The sequence below is a fragment of the Tiliqua scincoides genome, chromosome 3, assembly GCF_035046505.1.
Source record: "Tiliqua scincoides isolate rTilSci1 chromosome 3, rTilSci1.hap2, whole genome shotgun sequence".
NCBI classification, from domain to species: Eukaryota; Metazoa; Chordata; class Lepidosauria; order Squamata; family Scincidae; genus Tiliqua; species Tiliqua scincoides.
In genome coordinates, this window is record NC_089823.1 from 222,572,335 (window position 1) to 222,598,107 (window position 25,773).

Sequence of the window (25,773 nt, forward strand, 5' to 3'; positions counted from 1 at the left end):
TCTTCCCCAGGGAAGCCTACATAGTGCTTTTTTTTTTGGTCTGTCTTCTGGCACATGGACAATACTCGTCTTTGTGGAAGGACCTGGGGGAAGTGGTTTTCTGATTGTTTCAGATGCTGGGCTTAGCACTGGACTGGTTCTATTCTGTCTTCATCTTTGGTTCCCCCTCCCCCTTTTATTTTATGGCTGTTTTATTTGTTGTTAGCTTGCCTGAAACTTTAAAAAAAAAGATTATAGAAAGGTGGGGTATGACTCCTCTTAAAAGTAAATAAATTACATTTCCTAGACCACGAACCTAGAAAAGCTGCTGAAGAAATTTAAGGACAAGAGTGCAAAGATCCACATAGTGGACACTAAGATCAGATAACTCTGCCTGATGACTGACAGTTTGCTACACAGGTCAGAAACCAACTTTTTCATGACTATTGGTTGCTAAAAATTTTCTAACAGACTCAAGGAAAATTTACCAGCTCCTAAGTTTTTCTAATAAATAAAGTTGCAACTCTGAACTGGGATACTAAAAAAAAGTGATGTCCAGTGGCATAGCTAAGGGGGTGCACCGGGTAGCAGTTTCACCAGGCATCAAGCTTTGGGGGGCAACAAGCTGAGCTTGACACTACTGACCAAAATTATGAAAATCTTGGTATGTATGAATAATACCATCATGTTATATATCACTGGAAAGGTAATTTAATGCAGAATGCAATGAAACAAACTGCATTGGAATATATTTATTTTATCAAAAGTTATGGCCAATTAAGCAAAAAAATGAAAACACAATTGCCTTATGGAACAAAAAATGGATTTTCTTAACTCAAAACCAACCTATGAGACTAATTGTTCTGAGAGCCAGTGACATATTATCATGTTATTGACATGTTGCAATGACATGTTATCATGATACAGCATGAAACCCATAAGGTGTTAATATGAGTCAGCTCTCATTTCCATGTATCATAATACAGTTACCCCTGCTAACTGGGTAAAAGGCATTTTTTCCAAGTGGTACCCCTCTTATATTTAGCAAGGGGAGAATAACCATCCCTCTTCACTCCTGCACAGTGTCTCGAACCTATCAGGGGCACACTTTTTATTTATTTACTTAATTAATTTGATTTTGTCTGGGGAGACTACAAATCTTCTTTGACCCCAGGTAGCAGATAGATGCTTTAGCTATGCCACTGACTGGGGGAGGCAGCAGGTGGCAAGCTGCTGCGGGGAGGAGGTAGGTTCTGTTACAGTATGTGCCCCATACAGTAAGGCAATTTGGTGGCTGGATAAGGCAGGCCTACCAGACTGCTGCTGTATGTAAGCAAATGTGAGCATACCTGTCAGCCAATGAGGCAAGGGCCCATCAGGGCAAAGTGCTGAGTCATTGCACAGGAGAGATGGGAAAAGCTGATGCAATCCCTGCCCAGGATGATGCAAGGACATTACACAGGGATGAGGTCATGGTGTTTCCCATTGGCTGACAGGAGTATAAATGTCCAACCAGCATACTCCACTGTGTGGGTTGTAGGAGTGAGTTGCTGCATGAATCTCTGCTGGACCGACACCTGATTTGCTGACTACTTGGATGCTTTACTGGACTGCCTCTGCTTGCCGATTTCTGGAACTGCCTTCTGCTTGTAAATACTGCCTGTAAATATACTCTGGTGCTGGGACTTCCCTGAGTCTTGCCTCCTTTTTTTTGCATTCTTCCCTGCACTCTGAGCACCACACGCTGCAGCTTCCGGTTTGCGCTTCTGCTGTTCTTCAGGCATGATTTTAGTTCTAGTTTGTCCTTGCATCTGTGGAGGTTCTGACCCTATTAAATTAGACACAAGTACACTATGATGACTCACCAAATGGCTGAATTACACACAAGAAATGTGGATTCCCGATGCCATATTTTCAAATAAAACCCCATTTGGGGAACGGATAATAGAGTAAAACAACAGCTATTTTGAGAGTGTCCCAATGGGTTGTAATGCTTTCATTGGTACCGTTCTTATATAAATTCCTTATCAGGATCAAAATAGAGATAACATAGAATGCTTGTGGTAAGGTGCTTGGGTTAAGGTCTAATCTTAAGAGCCATTGTACTGTGAAGCATCTCATTGGATGGAGTGTAATTGCCTTGGTGTCAACACAAGAAGCAATTCATCCTCGATGCAAATGCCCTGCACCAGTGCCACTCTGAGAACCACATTCCCTTCCATGCTCTTGTGTATTCTCAACAGCAGAAATTGTGAAGACTGACAAATACATTTCCTGAACTCTTTTACGTGATAAGGAATGAGGGGCAAGGCTTTTCTCTACACAACCCTCCATAAAGCATGAGAGCAGAAGGTTTGGGATTTAAACAGGCCACAGTTTCATTGAAATATATGCACAAGATTTGCAGTGGTCCTAACTACACTGCCGTTTACCCCCTTTGGATGCAGCATGCACACCAGTCCCTAAGCCTAATCCAGTGGTTCCCAACGTGTGCACCTGGGATTTTGCAAGGCACTTGCTGGGAAATCGCAAGCCACCTGATACCCAACAGCAAGACCGTAGCATAAACCTTTAAACAGCAGGTAGGGCTCAGCACAGCAAGCAGAGCTACAGTGTGTGAAGACAGTGCCCTGGCGAAAGCCCTCTCCCCTCCTGCCCTCCCTGGCTTTCTTACTGCAGTTTGGAGGCTCCCAACACCCTCTGATCCCAGAAGTAAGTGGTGGTGACATTATTACGCACATTATGCTTTTCACACCATCGCCACTCCTTTCCTGGTTTCGAAGGCATCGCAAGTTGGGTAAATTTGGGAAGTGCTGGTCTACTCCCTAACCATAGCATGCCTGTCAGTGACCACCTGGCTAAGAGAAAAACCACAAAATCCACATGGCCGTTCTAAGGTGGTGGAAAAATTCCTATGCCCAGGCTAACTGAGCAGGGCTGGGGGACAAAAGATTCCTACTCAGCTTCCTATGGATGACTGGCTAATCCCAGACTGACCTTCTTGATGTATAGGAGGGCTTGTTTACTGAGAACTTCAGGCTGAGGGAAAGGCAAAAGGGAAGAAACAAAGTTGCCCATGCTCCACACCACCCCCTATTGACCCATCAACATCAATACCTAATAGGCTGCCACATTATGGCTCACCTTGGGCCATGGGAGGGCAAAATGCCCCATGACCCCCAAAGGTGCCTTGTTGTTAGCTCCATCTTAGTTCCATCTTACTTAATTTCCATCTTACTCATTTGCAGTAGGACTGCACATCAGTTTCAGCCTTTTACAAATCATTATTGATGTTGCTCGATTCTGGTTAAGTCACTACAAAAATATAGATATTGTAGCAGTGCTATGCTGCTTTGGGAAGCACACAAGGCTTAGGGCCTTGTTGCTTGAGGGAGTGCGGAGAGCAGAAGCACTAAAGGGGGTTGAGAGTGGGAACTGGAGCAGCAAGGAGTCAGAGCAATGAATGGACGGCAGACAAGGATTCAAAAGTAGATGCAGGGAGGAAGCCGGAAGCTGGAGTGAGGGAGCAAGAGCGACCCCTTTGCCTAGCTTCCTCCAAGCCTTTATTGACTTCCCAACTAATGAAGCAATACAAAACAATACGGAAGATTATTGAAGGTTGCTGAGATTATAACTAGCTGCAACAAGCTGACTCTAGCTAACCACACACATTCCTAGATATGAGCGCTTCTTCATAGCATCCTGTTGTTTCCAGCACTGGCCTTAGACACTCAGCATATTTCAAGGCTTCCAGAGTGTGCTCTGGCCAAGCAGATGTGCCTGTGGTTGTTTGCCAAATACTAAAGCTAAGCCCAGCGCCTGTGCATATGCTACAGATATGAACCTGGTTTGCTTCTCATCACATTTGGACGCACAGGTATGCCCTATTTCTTCCACCATGTATTTGTTTTCTGTTGTTAAAGATTTTAATACTCCCTTTCAATCACATTTCTGGTTCAGTTTGCAAAGGGGAAACATAATGAAATAATGGCACAATTAAACAGCATAAATACGTAATACTCCCACAGGGGAGTTTCAACCCCAGGAGGCCACATCAGGTAAGAGAAAATTCCTTTTCTTGCCCCAGGAAAACTGGTGCTCAGCTTCCAGGTCTACTTAGACCTGCACTAGTGATATCGCTGGCACAAAACTGCATGGACCAATGAAAGCAGACCTGGAAAAGGGATTAGGATTTGGCAGGCGCTGCTGCTGCTGAACTCACCCCCTTCCTGGGCGCAATCCACTCTCTTCCCCACCCCATCACCTCCCTGTTTCACCCTCCCAGGCCTTATTCCATCCCCTCCTTGCCTTCGTCCCGCCTCCTGAGCAGCCTTACTTCAGGGGGCAGGTGTCCCTAGTCCGTCAACATGCAGACTTGGCCTCTTGCTGCTCTTGGCAGCAGCCAGGCTGTACTCTCCATTTGCAACAGCTGGAATACACGTTATGCCACTGGAACACGCATTCCAGTGGCTAATGGTCCACTAGGATCTGGCCATGATTCACACTACCTCCCTCCTGCTTCTTTTATGGTAACTGAGCCCCAGCAGAGTTGGACATTGTCATGAAGCACCCATTTATGACTGGAGATGATCTACATAGAGGAAGGGAGGGGTGCACCTGCTTCTCCGTCACACGAAGATCATTCTTGTAAGTAATGTTTGAATTAGAACTGAGACACTTAGGATGCATTTTTCACTTCAAAGATATATAAAGCATTCACGGCCATATGTTTTATACTATTGCAATGATCCAAGAACCCAATATCCCTACATCTCTTTTTAAACAATTGTCCTTTATACTTACAAATTAAAGAACTCATTGTTCTTATTTCCTCTCTAATGCTTGGTCTTGTTAAAGATAAACAATCTGCAATAACTTTGAACGTAGCGTGAGTCACTCTCCAATTACATTCATTTCAAGCCAATTCATTAGTCACAGTTAGCCTGGATTAAAAATAGAGGGTAGTTTATGAGGAGCTACATTGCTTACATTCTGTAAAACTGGAAGAAGAAAAGCTGGCCTCGGATTTATATAGAGCGTGTCCTAAGGTGATAAGGTGAATTATGGAAGGGTACATGACATTGAGCAGCAGAGGTAACTGTTTCTAAGGGCCAGTTCAGATGAGACTGCCCAAGTTGCTTTCTCACAGGTGATTAAAAATGAGTATGAGTACATTGATACAAAATGTCTACCACACATTTTGGTAGACACTCTCCTTCCTGGCTTGACTTTCCCCTCTTCTAATTGCATGGGGTGGATGTGTTTAAACCACTCCATATATACTTGATTAAATATCACTAATACTGGTCCATTTAAGTTAAGGATTGTCTGCCCTAACTGGTAGCATCCCTTCAAAATAAAACACCCCAGTGTTATAACACCCCAGTGGCACCCCAGGGGTGCCAGGGACTCAGCCTTGGAAGTTCTTAATGCAAGAAAGGTGCTCTATCACTGAGTTATGGGCCATCTTGGCAGGTGGGCTTTGTTCAGCCAGATGGGTCACAGCTTGTGAAGGTCTGTTTTAGAAAGGATCCCTTTACATATGTTTGGTCTTCAATTTCCCGTCAGCAGGTATTATTACATTTCCCTCTTACAATTCCATCAAAGACTATACTCCATGGAAATAATCTCATTCATGAAGATTCTGAAATTTAAAGGTTGCACTTCTGCTTATCTACAGAACAGATGAGTCATTTTTTAGGAAGATAAGAGATAAGAATTTGAAATTGTTTTGAATTCCAAAATTGAAGCTTCTTGTGAATCTTGGGCAGGAGGTCTGGTCTAGAGGGTAGAGCCTCCGTTAGCCCGAAGATAACATCAGAAAGTCGCCAGTTCGAGGACACAGGCAGCTCCCTGAACAGCTGAGAATGGCAAGACCTTGAAACAGCTGACAAGCCCAGCTGAGTGATTCCACCTGCTCTTGGTGTGAGCAAGAAGCTTCTTGGCTGCCCTCCAGGTGAGAGATGGAGCTGCTTGTCAGCCTGCGTGGGAGAACTGGAGGCCAGAAGTGAGACCAAACCAGGAAGATCCATTCTGAAATGTTGTTGTTTCTTGAAGGAGAGAACCTCTATGATTGTAAAAATCCCCTTGAGGGATTTAGAAACGCCTGCCTATGTAAACTGCCTTGAATAAAGTCAGAGGAGTAATCCAATGACCAGAAAGGCGGTTTATAAATAGCTAGTTATTATTATTATTATTATTATTATTATTATTATTATTATTATTATTATTATTATTATTATTATTATTATTATTTTATTATTTTTTCTTTGAAAATTGGGGGAAAAGATCACAAGACAGCTAATCTCAGAAAATGATTGATTTAGTATAGATATTAAAAATTCTTTTTCAATTTGTGGATATGATTTGAATGCTTGTTTACTTATACAAAGTGATAGACACCACCATGGAACAAGCTGTGTTGCATTCCATGGGAGGGTGCCTTCCATGCACCAGATAATCTACCTAATTTGTTTTAAAAATTCTTCAAAATGCTTCCCGGAAGAATCATATGAATATATAAAGGTTCCTTATACTGCAGGTCATTGTCCATTGAGAGTCCAATTTTCTAGCGCCGATGCAGCCTCAGTGCAGAAATTTACCAAAGTCTCCCGCAAAGGTCATTCTCCATCACCCTATGCACCTTCCTCTGCAGTGTTCCTCACAGGGAATGTTCCCATGCTTACATTGCAAATACATTGCAAATACATGTTCAGAAACCCAGGAGGGCCATAGGTCAGCAAAGAGGGGGGATGCAAAGTGCAAGCAGCTGTCTCTAGGTGCATGTTAAGAGGAGCACATGCAAAAAAGTATACTGGTCTGTAATCAGGTTATTTGTTAAGGAAGAACAAGTATTGCAACCATGGGCCACTTTTTATGTATACCATCAGGAGCTTCTGGTGCTAGAACCAGGAAGGTTGTATGTATGGGCTGCTACCCTGTCTGGTGCACCACCAGTCTACAGACTAGAGCAGCGGTCTCCAAACTGCAGACTGCTGTGTAAAAAAAAAAAAGCCATCCCTGTGTGGTGTGGAACTTTCCATTCCGCTCTGAAGCCTCTTATCTTTTAAGCCAATCTTCTCAGAAAGCTGTGCCGGGCTACCACTTCTGCCCGGAAATCAGGGCACAGTGTCTGCTGGGGTGACGGGCAATGGAAGCAGCTACCCAGCACAATTTCTGCGAAGATCAGCTTGAAAGAGAAGAGGCTACAGCATGGAATGGAAAGCACCATATGGGGATGGCTTTTCCAGGATGCTGGATCTGGCTCATAGGTTGGTATATGGCACCTGCTGTACTAGAGTATTTTTCTTGGTACTAAGAGTTTCCGGGTTCTCTGCCTCTCTAGGCTGGCTACTGTATCTCTGTAACAGGAAAGCCTATAAAGGCTTCCTCTTTGGGCTTCAACCCTTCTTTTTCAGCATTACAAGAGTTGTCTCCTGGTTCTGCTCTCCCCTGACCGCTGCCCATGGTTGAACCCTTACAAATAGACATGTACCTGAGGGGCATGCAAACAAGAACACACTTTCTTTCCCTTAGAGGAGCCCTCCTGCTTTGCGTGCCACGTTCCAAGCTGCTTTGGGGATATATCATAGCTTGCCATTAATGCATACAGTGCTTTGAAGAATAGTGGAAGCAAATGGGATAAGTCCCTCCCATGAGAAACTTACAGGCTCATGGAGGAGACAAAAAAGGCAAGGCAGGGGAGAGAAATGCAAAGGTGACTAACAGCAAAATATGAGAGACAATAACAAGGGTTGTATGCGAGCATGTGCAGTTTATGAAAGCCAGCTCTTGATCAGGGCTTCAAGTTTATACACAGTCAGTCATATTGACAAGAAAGAACAGTTTGTTGGTGAGAAAATTAAAAACAAGTGTGAATTCATAAGTGGTACTTATGAATGCACAAAGCAACCATGTGAGGTTCACTGATGCTTAAAGGAAAAATTTAAACATGTACTTACATCTCCCACTGAAATCAAAAGCATGTAAAAGTGATTAAGGTTGAAGCAGGATGCCAACAGGCAATACAAGCAGCTATATGGGGCAGTGGGCTAGACAAGCTAAGACTAGCCTCTAGAGCAGTTTCTCAAACTGTGGGTGGGGACTCACTAGCTGGGTCACGAGCCAATTTCAGGTGGGTCACGCAGCACCTAGCTCTGCCACCATTGAAAATGCAGACCTGAAAATACAGGGTACAGAACTGTCAGGCAGGGCAGGATCCCAGTGGGAGAGAGGGAAGGTGCTTTGCCCTGAATAGGTGGGAAGATGGGATCTGGAAAAGGGGGAGGGCTGTGTGATTGGAGAAGGATCCAAGTCTGCATTCAGTTTTGACTTTCAAGCTGGAATGTTTGAATTCTGAGCTGTGCAAAATAACAGCGCGAGTGCTGCTTAATGGGACCTTTGCCTGATCGAAGCCTAAATTGATGATGTCACTTCCAGCCATGACATCACTTCCAGGTTAATAACATCACTTCCAGTGGGTCTCAACAGAATTGTCATTCTAAAAAGTGGGTCCCAGCACTAAAAAGTTTGAGAACGACTGCTCTAAAGGAACACAATCTGCCCTTGCCTCTGCAAGGGTCTGGATAGAATGTGCTTCACAACAGAAACTAGAATAGAGGCAAACTTTGGAATTAGCTTTGGAATTAATAAATTATACTAATATTATGTTTTATTATCTCACTATTTTCCAAAGCAGAACCCATGCCACAGCCCCCGTATGTTCCTCTTCCGCCTGTTCTCATCATCAACCACCCTGTTAGGCTAATAAGCAATGATGACTGCTCCAATAAACTCTATGTCTCAGTGCACCTTTTTCTAGCCACTCTACTACATTACCTCTGGATAATTTTATATTCCAGTTGTCTTCATTTGATTGTGATTAGCTACAGCAGTTGGCATTAGATTGGTGCATTTGTTGCCAGTTGCTCTACATCCCCAAGCACACAACTTTCCTCCCTGTGAGAGCTGGGAGGTGAAAGCTGTGTGTCAGGTACCCTGCTATTTTCACAAACAAACAAGAAACAAAGGTCGACAATCACTATGATGCTCAACAATCTCCTGTTGATTTCTTTTCCCCACAGTGTTTTGACCCAATGTCAGCAAGTTGGATCCCAACCCCATTTTTTTGCTATAACAGTAGCATCAAAAATGCTAAATTTTAAGATTCTTTGACAGCTTGTCAGTGTGCAAGCCAGAACTTATACAACTGCCAAACATTTTTCCCTCCAAATATTGGTTTCTCGCCCAGTGCACTACAATCCAAATTTATGCAATAGTCAGGCGGTTCTTATGATCATCTCTCAATATCAAATAGGCATGAACAGAACTTAAAGAATGGTGATTTTCAAGAAAAAGCAACTAAAATTGAGTGTTGGGAGAGTTAGGATAGACAAAAGAAAAAAAAAAATTTACCCAGCATGTGATTGGTCTGTGGAACCCCCTGCCACAGGAAGTGGTGATGGTGTTTCGTCTAGATGCCTTTAAGAGGGAATTGGACAAATTTCTGGAGGAAAAGTCCACCACGGGTTACAAGTCATGATAGGTATGTGCAAGCTCCTGATTTGAAATAGGCTACCTCAGAATGCCAGATGGACACAGGAAGGCACAAGGAAGGCACCAGGACACAGGTTGTGCCTTGTTGTCTTGTGTGCTCCCTGAAATACTTGGAGGGTCACTGTGAGATACAGGAAGCTGGACTAGATGGGCCTTTGGCCTGATCCAGCAGGGATCTTCTTATGCTCTAAACTACGTATTGCAGAAAACCAAGCTGTGCAACGTATTTCATGTTTTTGACTATGATTTGTGTTTGTTTTTCAATTCTTAGCTGTTTCCTAGCCTGTCCTTATGACTGTCCTATCATATACAGGCATCCACCTCTTGATAACCTTCCTCTTAACAACGGACCACCTATATGACAGTGGTCAAAGCACAACAAAGAGGTTTTTAATGAGTCAGTCAGGACTTGCATAGCCTGCAGCAGAGTGTCAGTTTACACCCACAAAGAGACAAAGAAGAGGCAATCTATCTCCAGCAGCCTGTACAACCAGCTAGTTTTTGGCAGGGAGTGTCTGTTTACACAACAAGAGCATTACATTGGGCTGAATGTTTGCTTAACAACCTAATTGCATAACAACTTCGATTGGAGAACTTCGATTGGAGAACTGCGATTGGGGATTGGTATCCCCGTCATTAAGTGGCACACGCCTGTTTCAAATGTAACAACCTTATTATCAACAGAGTACTGCCCCTCACAAAAGAACCCTGTAGGTTTTCTCCTAATAAGCAAATAACCAGATTCTTGCGAAGAAGCACTGTACACAAACTTTAAAGAACAGGAGGAACAATATTTCTGAGCTGTTTGTGAGAATATTCAGCCTCTCTCATTCATTCATACAGTGGAAAATTAACTCAGTATCTAAAACAGTGTCTTCCAAACTTATGGAGATTATGTACAGGCAGTCAAAAAAGTACTCGCAAAGAATTATGGGAAAATATAACTGTGGAGCGGTGGCAGCCACCTCATGATGTGGTCAGTCAGGTCAGACGATGGCAGAGCACCCATCTGCCTGGATTAACTGCTGAACCCTTGGCACTGGTGCCACTGATATTGCCCAGTAAACCGTAGTATTTCTATAGCTGGAAATTTCTATAGGTATTTCCAGATGGTGATAATTAATGAGAATATTTCAGGGTGCCTACAGGTCAAATGATAAATGTGAAAACCCCTAAAATCTAAAAGGAGCAATATTTCAATACTCAAATCCAAATTAAAACCTACAAAGGCTTTCTCTCATAGGTTGGCGAGAAGACAAATTTCTGTCAGTTTCTTCTAAATGAGGCATTTCTCTAAAAGCCATGAAAATGCTACTTCTATGAGTTCTTTCACTTTCTTTCCCGTAGCTTTTCATCTGATTTGTCCATCTTTTTGTCAGATTTCTTTTTTTTTTTATTATTTCACTCATGTCCAGAAAACGATACTGAATAAAGATAATGAATAAAGTAATGGAAAAGGCATAACCTAGCAACTTCTGATGTTGGTTGACAAGCCTTTGCTTCTGTGATAAATAAAGCTTCCCCTTACAAGGGCTTAGCAGAGCATGCTGCTGACTGTGATTGATCGTACCAGTTAGTGTCACTCATTTACTTCCAAAGGCTTTCTGAAGAACACCAAAAGTCAAGAAGAAAAATGAGGGTAAAATGTATTTTTTAAAAAGTAACTAAGTTGTCATCATGGATCTAAACTTAAAATAAATCACACGAGGAAACTGTAGACAAAAATAGCCCAGTTCCAACAAATGTGCTGTGATTAATATTCATATTAGTTACAAGAGAAGAACAAATTGACTTGGAAACATCAAAGTTGCATGGGTATGATAAGAAATGTTCACATTGCCCAAAAGACTGTAATGGCCTCAAAGTAGTAGTAGCCATCCATTCCACAATTAGGATTTGTGAGATGGAAATTTGGTGACACAAGCCTGCACACGTTTTGTTGTCATAAGAACATAAGAGCCCTGCTGGATCAGGCCAAAGGCCCATCTAGTCCAGCTTCCTGTATCTCACAGTGGTCCACCAAATACCCCAGGGAACACACAAGACAACAGACACAACCTGTGTCCTGGTGCCCTCCTTTGCATCTGGCAATCAGAGGCAGCCTGCCTCTAAAACCAAGAGCTTGCACATACCTACTATGACTTATAACCCGTAATTAACTTTTCCTCCAGAAATTTGTCCAATCCGCTCTTTAAGGCATCCAGGCAACATGCCATCACTACTTCCTGTGGCAAAGCGTTCCACAAACTAATTACATGCTTGGTAAAGAAATATATTCTTCTGTCTGTCCTAACTCTCCAATACTCAACTTTCGTGGATGTCCCCTGGTTCTGGTGTTATATGAGAGGGAAAGAGCATCTCTATCCACTCTGTCCATCCCCTGCATGATTTTGTATTTCGTAAAAGTAACATCTATTCTTGGGTACATTTTGGGTGTTGAATCCAAAAATGGAATTGATTTTGCCTGATTGGCTCTAGTTTTGGGGGTACAGCATAGTCACCTTATATGCTGACCCAAGCAGCTTCCTTGTGAGGATGGCATGGCACTGGCTTCCTCACACGGAAGCTGCTTGAGCCAGCATATAAGGTGACTACGCTGTACCCCCAAAACTAGAGCCAATTGGGGAAAAACAATACCATTTTTGGATTCAGAACCTCAAAAGAAAGTGTGGGTTTTATTTTTATTTATTGGGGGGGGGGGATAGGCCTGAGTAAATCAATTTTTACTGATTGGGGAAATGTCCTATTGCTTCTCATTTCCCATTCCACAATTTCACATTAAAAAAAAAAAATCACAGTTCACAACACATCTACCTAATCCAATTATTCCCCCTCATGGGTTTGGTGAACCTACCATCAAACTTCATTCACTGGCCATGTCACTCTGATGCCAACGTACCAACTGGCCATGTCTCCCAGTGGCCATATATTCAGTGTCCATGTGAAAGGGACCCTCTGAATATACATTTGTGCACACATAGGGCATTCCATGTGATCAGGAACTATGATCAGCCAGCATTTCTGCTCACATGGAATTGTCCTACATACATACATGGGACTCTTTCAGATAATATGCACACCATATGTACCGCCATAGGGGTAGTGTGGCCAGCAGGCAGAATCCTAATTTCCCCTTACACATTTGCCAAAATATGAGGACAAATGCATGAATTCTTGGGCCAACCAGGAGCCAAAGCTACAATTACCTTGGCACTGCCCTAAGGAACAATACATGATCAAGGTATGCTTTAGGTAAGTTCTTGATGGGACAGGAAGGACAACTGTCTTATATTTCCTGTCCTCTCAATATCAAAAATAGAACTTTTGCATCTCTTATAGAGAAAGAAAATAAAAATTAACAGCTTCTGATTAAGCAACTGCATAGGACAGCTACTTCTTAGCTATGTATATTTTCAGATATAAACCGGGTAGATGGGACTTGTTAGCCTGGGAAGGCAGCTCATCTGAGAGAAGGGAAACTCTGATCCCAAACCTCCACTGCCTTGTGGCAACATCCAGTTATGGGAAAGGCTTCAGGAGTCAACCTCGAGGCAAAATCCGGAGCCGGAGTCCCTGAGGCAGTTCATGGCTGAACACAGTCATGTTCTGGCAACTCCTGCAACGCCGCTGGAACCAACCGTATTGGCCTCTGCCTTTCCATTGGACCATTTCAGCGACGTGGAGAGGGGGGATTTGCTGCATGGGTAACAGCCTATCCTCCATACCTACCTTACCCAGGCTTCGCGCACTGGAGAGGACACTCTGTTCCAGAACCACCATTCAGAGCATGACACCATAGTCTTCCGAGACTGAAGGATGCCAACATATTTTCAGATCTTGGAACAGACAGAACTATTGGTGTTTATAACCAACCAAATAAATTTCCACCTAATGAACTCCAAATCAATTGATTAAAGGTTTCACTGCATAACGCAGCAATAGAATTTTACTGTCGGTGGTAAAGGAAAGTATGGAATAGGTACAGATTTGATTCACTGGGATCATATTGACAGCTTAGTATATGTTTACCTTTCTCTCCATTTTAGGGAATATAACTGTTAGGGAATATAAGATGCGGCGACCAGGAGATCATCTGGGTTATTGAAAAATGAGAACTTCTCAAAGGCCAACAAAAGATTATACCATCTCAGACATGAGAGACACTGAAGTTCGAGATTTTTGGAAGTAGAAATATGTCATGCTTCTCCTTCACATCTCTTCTCCTTTCATGACAATTTTGCACACAGCCCCTTAGTCCAGTCAAGTAGATTTTTACAGTGCATTTTGATAGACAAGATTCACCATTTAAAGACACATTTTAAGGGGGAGGACAAGTTACCAAAGTGAGGGGGAGGACAATTTTATGGGGGAGGACACATCAAGGCATAGTTCTGAGTCCATCACGAAGCAAAAGCAAGGAAACATTTTGGAACTTCTGGAGGAATACATTGATTAAGCATCTAAAAGGATCTTCACGTTCATCAAAGCAGCTACATGTTCAAAACATTACATGGAAACTAAATTCTGAACAGCATCCCGGCACAGAGTTACGGTAGCAGGACCCCTTGTAAGACCCATCTAACGTGCTCTCTTCTGGATCTTCAGGACACTGACATAGATCTCAGTTACCGCCAAGGGCTTAGGTATTGAACAGAAACAGTGGATGTAATTTATTATTGTGCTGCCATTCTGTTATTGTGTTCTGCTGTGATATCAGTATTCTATAATATTGTTTTTCATTGGCTGGTTGCACCTTTTTGTCATGTGTGATTGCAACACACCTTGGAGTATTCACTGAAAACTAATATATATATATATATAAAAGGAAGGCCCACAGTGAATTTTAACGACTAATAGCCCAATCCGAATAGCCAGCTGACCTGCACCGTATTCAATGCGCGGTTTAGGCTGATGGCAGCTCAGCCCAGGGCAAAGGGAATTCATTCCCCTTATGTAATGCCTTCCTAGCTCCCGAATCGTTGCAGAAGTGCCTTATGGCACTTTTGTGACAGTCTGAGGCCGGTGCAGGGAACCGGTGCAGACCCTCAAGTGACCTCAGGACAGGTGCAGGCCCTCAGGAGGGCCAGGATTATGCCCTTAGATGCATTTTGGAAGATGTGATAATTGGATTTTCTTACTGACATTATTAGATGTCTGACATGTATTAGGTGTTCATTATGAGTCACTTTGAGCCATTTCTTTTTAAAAAAATCATATAATGTGAGAGTAGGAAGGGACATTGAAGATCAACTTCCTGATCACTGTAGGTGACTACAGCATTGCTGACTGATGACCATTCAATCTCTGCTTGAAAATCTCGAACAAGGGTGAGCCCACAAGGCAGACTGTTCCCTGACCACTCTTACAGTTAGGAAATTCTTCATCTTGTCTACATCCCTATGGTTTCAACCTATTGGTTCTAGTCCTGCCCTCATGAATCCACCCTCTTCTGCGTGACAGCACAGAAGATAGCTATCATATCACCCCTTAGGTTTCTCTTCTCTAAGCAAAATATAACAAGTTCTTTTAGTTATTCCTCATAAAACTTGGTTTCCAGACACTTCACTATCTCACAGCCCAATCCTGAGCTGCCTGGAGCATGGGGCTGCCGCAGTGCCAAAATGGCTACCATGGCATCCACTGCACAATTGGGCAGCCTGCGGTGGCTCCTCAAGGTAAGGGAACTATCAGTCCTTCAATCCTTACCTCGGGTAAGCCACTGCTGCCTTCAGGGCCTAGGAGAGGGGGGTAATTTGCACCCGGGCCCAGGAGCCAAAGGAGGGGCCCCTGAAATTTCCTGGGATCTTACATTTTCCTATCTACTCAGACTTGTTGCTCACATGGGATGCTGGGGACACTATCACGAGCATGTGGCTTTAGCTACTGGCAAGCCATATATGCTGGGTCGAGGAATGCAGACATGACTGTCCTTAACACAATGTCAAATCTGGGAGGAAATTGGCCTGCTATGGTAGCTTGTGGATCTGCTTACCATGAAGGAGTGTATAGGACAGGGGTGTCAAACACGTTTCATACCAAGGGCCAAACAACTTTCATGGTGCCTGCTGAGGGCCGGAAGTGATGTCATTAGGCAGGAAATGATGTCATTAAACAGGTCATAACCAAAAAATAAGCACGTTTTTCACTTAGGAACTCATTAGCTGCAAATGACAGAAGAGAAAACACACAGATCTTGATCATATTTCAGGATATGGGAGAGCCCAATATTCGTGTGGTCTGCCCATATAGCAGTAACACCTCAGTACTGCTCAGCAGCTGAGAGCCTGAAGGCCAGATAAAAAGCTTAAGAACATAAGAACAGCCCCACTGGATCAGGCCATAGGCCCATCTAGTCCAGCTTTCTGTATCTCACAGCGGCCCCACCAAATGCCCAAGGGAGCACACCTGATAACAAGATACCTACATCCTGGTGCCCTCCCTTGCATTTGACATAGCCCATGTCTAAAATCAGGAGGTTGCACATGCACATCATGGCTTGTAACCCGTAATGGATTTTTCCTCTAGAAACTTGTCCAATCGCCTTTTAAAGACATCCAAGCCAGATGCCGTCACCACATCCTGCGGCAAGGAGTTCCACAGACCGACCACACGCTGAGTAAAGAAATACTTTTTTTTGTCTGTCCTAACTCTCCCAACACTCAGTTTTAGTGGATGTCCCCTGGTTCTGGTGTTATGTGAGAGTGTAAAGAGCATCTCTCTATCCACTTTATCCTTCTCATGCATAATTTTGTATGTCTCAATCATATCCCCCCTCAGAAAACATCTTTTCTAGGCTGATGAGGCCCAAATGCCATAGCCTTTCCTCATAAGGAAGGTGTCCCAGCCCAGTAATCATCTTAGTCACTCTCTTTTGCACCTTTTCCATTTCCGCTATGTCCTTTTTGAGATGCGGCGACCAGAACTAGACACAATACTCTAGGCCTTACCATCGATTTGTACAACGGCATTATAATATTAACCGTTTTATTCTCAGTACCTTTTCTAATATCCCAAGCATAGAATTGGCCTTCTTTACTGCCGCTGCACATTGGGTCAACACTTTCATCGACTTGTCCACCACCACCCCAAGATCTCTCTCCTGATCTGTCACAGACAGCTCAGAACCCATTAGCCTAGTTTTGATTTTTTGCCCCAATGTGCATGACTTTACACTTACTTACATTGAAACACATCTGCCATTTTGCTGCCCATTCTGCCAGTTTGGAGAGATCCTTCTGAAGCTCCTCACAATCACTTCTGGTCTTCACCACTCAGAAAAGTTTGGTGTCATCTGCAAACTTAGCCACTTCACTGCTCAACCCTGTCTCCAGGTCATTTATGAAGAGGTTGAAAAGCACCAGTCCCAGGACAGATCCTTGGGGCACACTGCTTTTCACCTCTCTCCATTGTGAAAATTGCCCATTGACACCCACTTTCTGTTTCCTGGTCTTCAACCAGTTCCCAATCCATGAGAGGACCTGCCCTCTAATTCCCTGACTGTGGAGTTTTTTCAGTAGCCTTTGGTGAGGGACCGTGTCAAACACCTTCTGAAAGTCCAGATATATAATGTCCACGGGTTCTCCCGCATCCACATACCTGTTGACCTTTTCAAAGAATTCTAAAAGGTTTGTGAGGCAAGACTTACCCTTACAGAAGCCATGCTGATTCTCCCTCAGCAAGGCCTGTTTGTCTATGTGTTTTGAGATCCTATCTTTGATGAGGCATTCCACCATCTTACCCGGTATAGATGTTAGGCTGACCAGCCTATAGTTTCCCGGGTCCCCCCTCTTTCCCTTTTTAAAGATCGTCGTGACATTTGCTATCCTCCAATCTTCTGGTACCATGGCTGTTTTGAGGGACAAGTTGCATAATTTAGTCAAGAGATCAGCAATTTCATTCTTCAATTCCTTAATAACTCTTGGGTGGATGCCATCAGGGCCCAGTGACTTATTGATCTTTAATTTATCAATGAAGTCTGAAACATCTTCTCTTTCAACCTCTATCTGACTTAATTCCTTTGTCAGTAGGGGCCCTTCGAGCAGCGGTATCTGCCCGAGGTCTTCTGCCCTGAAGACAGATGCAAAGAACTCATTCAATTTCTCTGCCACCTCTAAGTCTCCTTTTATTTCCCCTTTCCCTCCCTCCCCATCCAGAGGGTTAACCGCTTCTCTGGCGGGTTTCCTGCTTCTAACATATTTGAAGAAGCTTTTATTATTCTGAAGCTTTTATTATTCTGCGGGCCATATCTGGCCCCTGGGCCTTATGTTTGACACCCCTGGTATAGGAACTCAGAGACACAGCTGCAAGACTACAGCTGCTGCAGAAGCAAGTTTTGGTACACACAGGACACTTTCCATTCTAGTGTGAGCCTAAATATGAAGATGCTAGTTTTCTGCATGATTTTCTATATTTCAAAGATTTTTGAGAGACTTAGGAAAGTTTTTTGTTCTCTATACTACTTTATCTAGCCACCGAAGCCATATGGGTGGGTACACCAGGTCTCCAAAGACTTCTCCAGCTGTCTCCACCCTCCCACCCACCTGTTTTGCCCTTCCCTGCCCCCATTCTGCTCACCTGTCACCACCCACCACTGCTCTGTTTCACCCCTCCCCTTTTGCAAAGGGGCCCAAAAGAAACTTTGTACCCACTGATAAAATTCCTCTCAGAGGCCCTGGCTGCCTTAATGGGTCTCCTAGGATCTACGCTAGCTATTTTGCTGGCATACATCCAAGGAGAGTAAAGGGCAGACAAGGGGAGAGGGAATGACTCTCAATGAAAGTTGCTGCTACTAGGATCTACCACTCCCTCCCCCATTCATAAGAACATAAGAACAGCCCCACTGGATCAGGCCATAGGCCCTTCTAGTCCAGCTTCCTGTATCTCACCGTGGCCCACCATTCCACGTCCCATCCTTCCCCACCAAGCGATTTCCCTATTCCTTTCACCATCCACTCCCCACGCCAGTGTCCCTGTGCTCTTGCAGGTAACCAGTAGTGGCAGTGGGCTGTCAACATCACCATCATTTGCTGTAACAGCTCCAAAATGGCCACCAGAAGCTTGCTACGTGTGCCTCCATTTAGCCTTTACTACAGCGGGACCTCTATTCCACTCTCCTAGCTGCTACGGTAATTAGGATTAGGCTGTAAGACACCTAGATTCTTTTCACACGTACTGTTGCCAAGCTGGGTCTCTCTCATCCCGTAATTATGCATCTGATTATTTGTATCTATGTGCAGGATGATACATTTGTCTCTGTTGAACTTACTCTTGTTGGTGTGGACTCAATGATCAATCCTCTGAAGATCATTTTGAATCCGGATTTGGTCTTCCAGAGTTTTAGGTATCCTTCTCAGCATCATGTAATCTACAAATTTGATAAGCAACCCTTCTAACCCCTTGTCCAGGCTAAAAATGTCAAACAGGACAGGGCCCAAGACAGAACTCCATGGTGCTCTTCTTGATATATTCCACTACATTGACAGGCAGTCATTTAATTGCATTCATTGGGAAAGGCAGGGTAGAAACACTGGAATACATATGAATACAGAAATTGCATGCATACATAATTTCTACCTCTCTGGTATGACATCCTAGAAAATCCTGATAACTTTGCAAAGTAAAGCAAATGGGATAACACTGACTAATGCCAGTGTTTTGGGTAAAGGACTTGTGACCCTCATTGAAGTGAAACCCGCCAGGCCAACTGACAAGTCCATTTCATTGTCAGAAACAAAAGAGTAATTGATTCTGTATGCATTACTAGGGCAATGTTTTGATGCAAGTCATTTGTCTTTTTCTGATGGTTTTCTTTGGTCCATTTGTTAATAACATTACTTTGAGTCTTTCTTGGACATCCTAAAGAACTCTTTTTAACTCCTTTCCTCAAACACTGCGCATCCCAAATCCCAGTTTATGTGTCAAGATGAAATATCTGTGTCATTAGTTTCAGAGCAGATAACTACATTTTAAAACAATACAATAGCACTTCTAATAACAAATAATAATAGTAAGCATTCTCCTGGAAGAAATCTGTTACTAAAATCAGTCAGCCCCATACTATTTGTCCAAATAGAAAAAGCACTATCATTCTTGGAGAATATCCAGGCTCAGACTTTGTCAAAGGAGACTAAACAAAAAGACTATTTAACAATGATGCAATGGTAAATTTTGACATGCATAGCCACATTCCCATAGCAATGTTCCACTAAGAACATACAACAAAGAGCCTAAATCTATGCACATATATTCAGAAGTCCCAGTGGTGTCGCTAAGGAAAGTGTAGCCCGGTGCTGAGGGCAAAATGATGCCTGGGAAATGACATCACAACCAGTGGCGTAGCTAAGGCATCTACTACCTGGGGTCAAAGAAAATTTTGGAGTCAAAGAAAATTTTGTAGCCCCGCCTCCAGGGCCTAGGGGAGGGGGTAAAGGGGGTAATTTGTACCCGGGCCCAGGGTCTAAAGGGGGGCCCTGGAGCCAAAGGAGGGGGCACAGAAATTTCCTGGGATCTTATGTTTTCCTATCTGCTCAGACTTGTTGCCTGCACAGGATGCTGGGGACACTACTGATGCCACATGGGTTGGTAGACCAGGACTCCAAAGACTTTTCCAGCTGTCTCTACCCTCCCCCTACCCTGTTTCGCCCCTCCCTGCCCCTGTTCTGCTTGCCCACCACCCTCCCCTGCTCTGTTTCACCCCTTCCTCTTTGCAAAGGGGCCCAAAAGAAACTTTGTACCCCCTGATAAAATTCCTCTCAGAGGCCCTGCCCGCCTCCAAGACAAAATCAAATTTAATTTATTCAATCAATCAATCAATCAATCAATCAATCATCAAATGTTTTCTCGTTAATTAGCCATAAATTTTGATAGAGTACAGATACTCCAATGTGGTTTGTTTCACTGCATTAAGCATTAAATTACTTTTCCAATGATATAGAACTGATGGTATTATTCATACATACCAAGGTTTTCACAATTTTGGCCAGGAGTGTCAAGCTCAGTAAGTAATACTAAGTATGTCAATAACTTAGGGCCAGAGTGTAGTGACTCTGAGTGGTTAAGGGCAGTTTGGCATTGAAACAGATTGCAGAGGGAGGTGGTGGACTCCCCCTCACTGGAGATCTTCAAGCAGAGGCTTGAAAAGCACCTGTTGGGGAAGCTCTAGAAGGATTTCCGGCTACAGGCAGGGGATTGGACTAGATGAGCTATTAGAATCCTTCAAACTCTATGATTCTATGACTGAGGGAAGCAGCATTAGAAAGTGAGCGCTGGTTGAGGAAGGATCAAAGGATGTGGGTGGCATAGTCAATATAGTTTCAGACTGGCCATTGCCCATTTTAAGATGGCAGTGGTTATGTACTTCTCAGGTTGTTAACTGTGCCACATGGTTGGGAAAATATTAGAGAGAACACTGCTTGGCAGAAGCAGCACTGCTGAAATTATACCAAGGGAATGTTTGGTCCCCTCATCCCGGGACTGCATTGTGGTTTCATCAGCACTGGAAAGTTGGACAGGATTGGGCCCTAACTGTATTAATTAAATGCAAACTGATGCAACTAGTCCGTTCCTTCATAGAAATATAAAGGATGGGATATCTGAGCACACAAAAGATAAGAAATTCATTATGTTAGCTGATTCTTCTCACTCCTTTTCATAACTAAAACACCTGTTTCCAAGCCACAAAAAAGCATCAGATCTGACACTCCCTCATTTGACAGACCAATAATGGGACTCACCGAGGATCACTGGTGACTCACACTTTGCTGTGTAATTTAGCGCCAAAAACCTGGCACATATTAAAGTTGACCAAACTAGTAGCACTACCTCCAAGAAAAGTTCACCCATTGACAGTAAAGGTAAAAGAGAAAGGTTCCCCCCCCCCCCCAGCATTAAGCTTAGTCTCATCCAACTCTATGGGCGATGCTCATCTCTGTTTCTAAGCCGAAGAGCTGGTGTTTGTCGGTAGACTGTTTCCATGTGACCAGCATGACTAGATGCCTAAGCGCATGGAATGCCATTACCTTCCCACTGAAGTGGTATTATTATTAATTATTAACAGTATTTATATACCGCTTTTCAACGAAAAGTTCACAAAGAGGTTTACAGAGAAAATCAAACAACTAATGGCTCCCTGTCCCAAAAGGGCTCACAATCTAAAAAGATGCAAAAGAACACCAGCACACAGCCACTAGAAAAGACACTGCTGGGGTGAGGAGGGCCAGTTACTCTCCCCCAGCTAAAAAGAGGACACCCACTTGAAAAAGTGCCTCTTACCCAATTAGCAGTGGTACCTATTTATCTGCTAGCAGTGGTACCTATTTCACAGGTCCAAAACCAGGAATACACGTGTTCTGATTTATGAACTAGATCCAGAGTATGGATAGCTTCAGTAACTCAGCATGTTTCACTGCATGCAGTGCTTCTCTATTCCACCACTCCTAGGTGATACTAGACATACTAAACTCAAACAAAAAATCCACCTGAGCAAGCACTTTTCAAGCTGCTTCATCCAGTCACCTAGGTAGTTAGGGTACACAAAGCCAATAACCTCAGTCTGAGTTACACATTTTGATGTTCATGTTTTCTTTACTATTTATTCTACATATTAGCACTATGCTCAGATAGGTCATTGAAAGCTTGAGAGGCATGTTCAAACCAATGTTGTCCTTTCACAGAGTGAGTTCATCAGCGACTGAGGATGAAACCCAATGCATGCATTCTGAGAACTAGCCTTATTACTTCCTTCCAAGTAAGCAGAGGCCTTCCTTCTGAATAAACATGCATAGGATTGTGATTTTAAACTTTGCTAAGAGAGAGGTTAACAAACTTGGAAGAGAATGAGCGGGTCTGATCATTTTGCTCTTCATTGGAACTGTATGGAGGAATTATCTGCCCATAAATAGTCATGTTTTCAGTACTTATGGGAGATGCAGATTCTTAATACAGTATTTGCTGTGGAAACAACTTGAAATATTATCTGCCAGCAAATCTAATTATACTCCAAATAATAATTCAACCTAAATGGCCAGACTATTGGTGGAGAGGTTTCCAAACACTTAAAATGTGCACTCGTATAAATTTTACAGGGTTTAATTTTAGCATGGACTATGTTGTTATCTCAGCCATTTCATTTCTGTCCAAGTTTTAGAAACAATGCCATCTGCCCATAACCTTGTACTGAGTCAGGCCACTGGTCTCCAGCAGAAGTTTTTGTGTCTGCTTCATGAGATAATTCTAACTAGAGAGGACTTCAAATATGGGGAGCTCACTCTACTGGAAAAGTCATGAGTCCAATTGCAGTTGGGATGGGTACCCTTCAAGCCAATTCCAACTGGAATTTGCATTCCACTCTAATGATGAACAAGTCTTCCTTGACAGCCCTGCCTACCTTTCCCAACCAAAATAAGCCTTAGCTTGGGAAATTGGTAGAGCAGGAAGCATGTAGGGCTCTGTTAGGGCTGTACCTTGTTTCCAAATGAGTAGCAAATAGAACTGAAAATGGAACCTTATTGGATGCATTTGGTTCTTTTGTCTTTTGCCAAAAAGTATGGATGCAAAAGTGTCCCTATAGTATATAACAGCAGCCAGCCATGCTGGGTCAGCTTTCTGTACATGTTCAGAAGCTCTGTTCCTTGTTGAAGTTAACCTGCTCTAGGTTAGGAGCTTTGCTTTCTTGTTCTACATTCTGTATAATTCCCATAACAGTATTACAAGAGTCTTCTGTTCGGTGGCTTTGACAGCAATCCTATCCATACTTATCTGGGAGTAAATTCCATTGACTACTTGGGACTTACTTCTAAGTAGACATACATAGGATTGGGCTCTTAATTCTTTAATAAATTCTTAATCTTTACAGCAGTGGGTGATTCCCATTACCCAAAAGGAGGGGGATTCTGAAGCTTGGGAGTTTCTGCTTCTCTAGGTAGTTGGGATGCCTGAAGGCCTTTTGCCTTCCCTGGGCTTAAGGACTGTCAATTAGGGGTGGTGGCAGTCCCATTTAGGGCTGTGGTCACTTCAAGCCAACCCTGTTTTATGGTCACTTCAAGCCAACCCTGTTTGCTCTCTCAGCTGGGTTTGGCAGGACTTTGTTTGTCCCTGTAGGATGGCTGATGGGTAGCATGACACAGTGTCATCCACTGAATCCACCTACTATCTACTGCAACACTGAAGTGGTGGGCTGTGTTTGCAGAGCAAGTACAGAATGCCTGTAAGAGACAGGCCGTCTGGTAAAGTCAGGCGTGCCAAAAAATAAAACATGACGAATACCTCATTCATTTCAATTCAAAAGTGGAAAACAAAATAAAGCTCTTCACTTAGGCAGTGCTTGGAGTGGGACAAGGGACAGTGCCTCCATCAAGTATAGCCTCCCCTTCACCTCACTCACCTGTCTTCCCTTGCTAAGACATAAACAGGAAACTAAAATCCATTTTTGCCCAGCCCACAGGTGTACACATTTGGTCCCTGTTGTGTATATGCAACATTGGGTTGAAATGGCTTAACCAATGCTACAATCCTATAAAAACCCTTACATGGGAGTAAGTCCTGTTGTACTCGGTGGCATTTACTTCTGAGCAAACACATCGACACTTTTGCTGCGAGGCTGTGTTGTTTGGCCTGTGTATTTTAGAAAGTTGAACTCCAGAACTTGCTTCAGAGAAAATACGCTTAGATGAATTACTGCAAAAGATCATTATTTTTCTTTCAGAAATGCAACATGTGGGACAAGGCTTACTGCTCCAAAAATTTACTTTACCCCTTCTGCACTTACTCCCTCCCCCATTATTTTCTGGTGCTGCTATTGCATTTCCACTGTGGAAAGCTCCACAGCTGTATTATCATTGACAGGGAGCCAAGCCATGTGCGTAAACCGGTAGCTGTCCTTGGCTGTTTTTTTTAAGACAGTTTACTTGGGTGTAAGGTTTTGCTTTTCTTCTTCTGAGAAGAAGAAGAAAAGCTCACACTCTTGACAGAAAGACTCAGCGAGGAGGCTTCAGTTAGCTGTGCTGAAAGTCTAGCATTATCCAGGAAGCTCAACTCTGTTATTTGAGTAGCTCCTGCATTTGGCCTAATGTGACATTTTAAGGCAAATGAGGAACTTCCTGTTGAGGAGAAGCATCTGAGGAACGTTGAAGGGACCAAAAAAAAAAAAAGGTTTTGAGGTCGCTGGTTTTGATAGCAGTGAAATTCTGGTGTGGGGGAAAAAGCTCTTTAAAGCTGCCACTGATTGCAGTTTTGAGGTGAATGTGGGAGGCTGGGGTTGAAATATCCTCTGAGGGATGTGGATGAAATACCTGAGGATTATTGGAATACAAAGTTAGAACACGACTAGCAACAGTTCTGACTGAAATTTTCACCGTTCCCTAACTGTTGTGTTGCAGAGAGCTTCAGTCTACTTTCCTAAGCGGGTTTACTCCGAAGTTATCATTAGGATTGCAGTCTTAATTTGGTTTACTTCCACACACCAGGATCTAAAATGGGAAGAGCCACAAGGAGGCTAGAACTGCTAAAAGTGGGGCTGATGAAACAACTTTCTGCATAGCTGTATGCTAACCAATTCAGGCTGCAATCTAATTATGGCTTACCTGGGAGTAGGTCGCCTTGAACTCAGTGGAACTGAGTTCTGAGTTAACATGCATAGGCTTGCACTGTCCAGGGTTCAAGCTTGTGCTACTGACAGAGGTGTTTGAAAATATTATTTATCGTACTCAGAAGTAAGCCTATTGTGTTCAGCAAGACTTACAGCCCAATCCTACCCACACTTTCCTTGGAGTAAGCCCCATTGACTGCAATGGAACTTACTTCTGAGCAGACATGCTAAGGATTGGGCTCTTAGGCTGCAAGCTGCAACCCCTGCTAACTGGTTAAGAGGCACTTTTTCAAGTGGGTGCTCCTCTTTTATTTAGCAGGGGGAGAGCAACTGCCCCACCTCACCCCAGCAGTGGCTTTTCTAGTGGCTGTTTGCTGGTGTTGCATCCTTTTAGATTGTGAGCCTTTCTGGGACAGGGAGCCATTAGTTATTTGATTTTTTCTGGAAACCACTTTGTGAACTTTTTGTTGAAAAGTGATATATTAATATATTAATATTATTAATATTATAATAATAAGCCTATCTTACTCATCGGAAACAAACACCTCTAGCTATTGATTGTCTCTTTTGTTACATGTTAAAGACACATGTTCAGTCATACTCATCACACTTAAATTTCAAAATATACGTTAAAATCAAGTGGGAACAATACAGGG

The 25,773-nt window shown here is 43.2% G+C and overlaps 1 protein-coding gene across 1 annotated transcript in view; it reads right to left on the reverse strand.

The window, feature by feature from the left end:
* The window catches only part of BCHE (butyrylcholinesterase), a 66,661-nt gene that overhangs the window by 32,236 nt on the left and 8,652 nt on the right, over positions 1-25,773 (reverse strand). The gene's annotated exons all lie outside the window — the stretch shown is intronic.